This window comes from Myotis brandtii, unplaced genomic scaffold (genome assembly GCF_000412655.1).
Source record: "Myotis brandtii unplaced genomic scaffold, ASM41265v1 scaffold357, whole genome shotgun sequence".
NCBI lineage: Eukaryota > Metazoa > Chordata > Mammalia > Chiroptera > Vespertilionidae > Myotis > Myotis brandtii.
Genome location: NW_005363729.1, coordinates 707,160 through 709,395, shown reverse-complemented (window position 1 = coordinate 709,395; position 2,236 = coordinate 707,160). Strand labels below are relative to the sequence as shown.

The 2,236-nt window shown below is 57.6% G+C and overlaps 1 protein-coding gene across 1 annotated transcript in view; it reads right to left on the bottom strand.

Moving 5' to 3' along the window:
- Window positions 1-2,236, bottom strand: part of SARDH (sarcosine dehydrogenase) — a 40,049-nt gene that overhangs the window by 18,353 nt on the left and 19,460 nt on the right. The window lies entirely within an intron of this gene.

Sequence of the window (2,236 nt, the reverse complement as noted above, 5' to 3'; positions counted from 1 at the left end):
CCTCCTGCACACCCCCTACTGGGGATGTGCCCGCAACCAAGGTACATGCCCTTGACCGGAATCAAACCTGGGACCCTTGAGTCCGCAGGCTGACGCTCTACCCACTGAGCCAAACCGGTTAGGGCAAGGACTCATACTTTTTGACTTGAAAACTTATCAGAAACTTACTACAAAGCTACTGTAATTGAGACAGGGTGGTGTAACCTATGGATCGACACATAGATCAGCAGAGTAGAATTGAGGGTCCAGAAATAAACCCTCACATTTATGATTTTCAACAAGGGTGGCCCCAGGCAATTCAGTGGGGGAAAGAATACTCTTCACCCAGTGGTGCTGGGACCACTGGCTGTCCACACACACAAGAATGAAGTTGGACCCCCTACCTCACACCATCCACAAAACGTAATCAGAGTGGATCACAGACCAAGTGTAAGAGCTAAGACTGTGACATTCCTAGGAGAAACCTAGGAGTAAGTCTATATGAACTTGGGTTAGGGAACGTTTTCCTCAACACAACACCCAAAGCAGAAGGGACAGACGTGCCTCATCCGAATCAAGAACTTCTCTGCCGCCAACAATGCCACCAAGAAATGAAACGACAACCCACAGAGTGGGGGGTGCTTGCAAGTCTTTTATCTGATCAGGGATTTGTATCCAGAATCTATAAAGAATCCTCATAACTCAAAAAAGGTAAACGACACATTTTAAAGATGAGCAGAGGGTCTGAATAGGCATTTCTCCCAGGAAGGTATACAGATGGCCAACAAGCACATGCAAAGATGCCCACAGCATCAGGCATCGGGAAACGCAGCTCAGATCTGCAGGCTGCCGCCTCCCCCACTGCGATGGCTGGAATCAGACAAGACAGGGCTGGGCGGATGTGGAGCCCACGTGGCCAGCGGGTGGAAAGGGGAGTGGTCGCCTTGAAAACAACCGGGAGTTGCCTGAAACATTAAACACAGAGTTCCTGCTCGACCCAGTGACTCCACTGCGGGGTGTCCCTCTCCCCAGGAGAGGTGAACATGTCCGTCCACACACAGACTTGTGTGCACGTGGTCACAGCAGCCAAAACGTGGAGACAACTGGAATGAGCCCCACGGCTGGATGGGTAAATAAAACCTGGTCCATCCACGTCATGGAACCTTGTTCAGGATCGAGTGGAAAGCTCCACCCCCTGCAGACACCAGACACGCAGCCCTTCCCGCAGCCCCTCCCCCCGCGGCACCTCTCCTACGCTGCTGGGCCCGGACCAGAAGCCGAAGCAGCTTCCTGGCTGATTCACGTCTCCCCGCCCGGGAAGTGCCAGCGCTGAGAACAAGTTCGGGCGCATCCATGGGCTGGAGGCAGCGGGAAGCCAAGTTGGCACCCCCTCCGAGCTCTCACAGCGGAGCGTCGCAGCCTTAGACGCTGCGGGTGCAGAGGCGCCAGACGGAGCCCCACTCGCTCCCCAAGAGGCGGCCCGGGGACCCTGAGGTTTAATGCAGCGCCTCCCACCCCCGGCTTCACGGGACCCCCATGGAAGCGGCTCCGGGGCAATGGTGGGGTGCTGGTCCCTTCCCTTGGGGAGGGCTGCTGAATTTTGAGGCCCAGTGCAAACAAAACCAAAGTGTGGGTCCTTGTTCAAAAGTAGCAGTGTTGCCCTCGCTGGTTTGGCTCGGTGGATAGAGCATCAGCCTGCAGACCAAAGGGTCTCGGGTTCGATTCCGGTCAAGGGCACGTACCTTAGTTGAGGCTCCTCCCTGGCCCGGGCCCTGGTCAGGGCACGTGCAGGAGGCAACCCATCGATGTGTTTCTCTCACATCGATGTTTCTGTCTTGCCCTGTCTCCTCCACTCTCTCTAAAAACCCTCGGGTGAGGATTAACAAAAAAGTATGAGGAGCTTCGAGGCACGAGCACGGAGTTCCCTCGCCCAGGCGCTCCTGAGTGAGGCCCCGTGTCTGCGCAGGTGGCCGGCCCAGGAAGCGGGCTGTGCGGTGTGACCCGCAGCGCTGTGTCCCTTGGGGTGCTTCCCGGGCCTCCCTGGGCACTGGGACCCCGGCTCGGGCTGTGGCTCCACTCCTGCACAGAGGCACCCATGGGCGTCACCCCGCCTCTCCCGTCAACCACGTGTGTGGACACGGCGACGTTCCGCTTCGTGACTTTACAACGTGGCGAAGAAGCCGGCCTGGTGCGTCCTGCACTGGCCGCCCCCGAGAACGCCCGTCACCTCCACCCCACAGAGTGGGGCCAGGCTCTG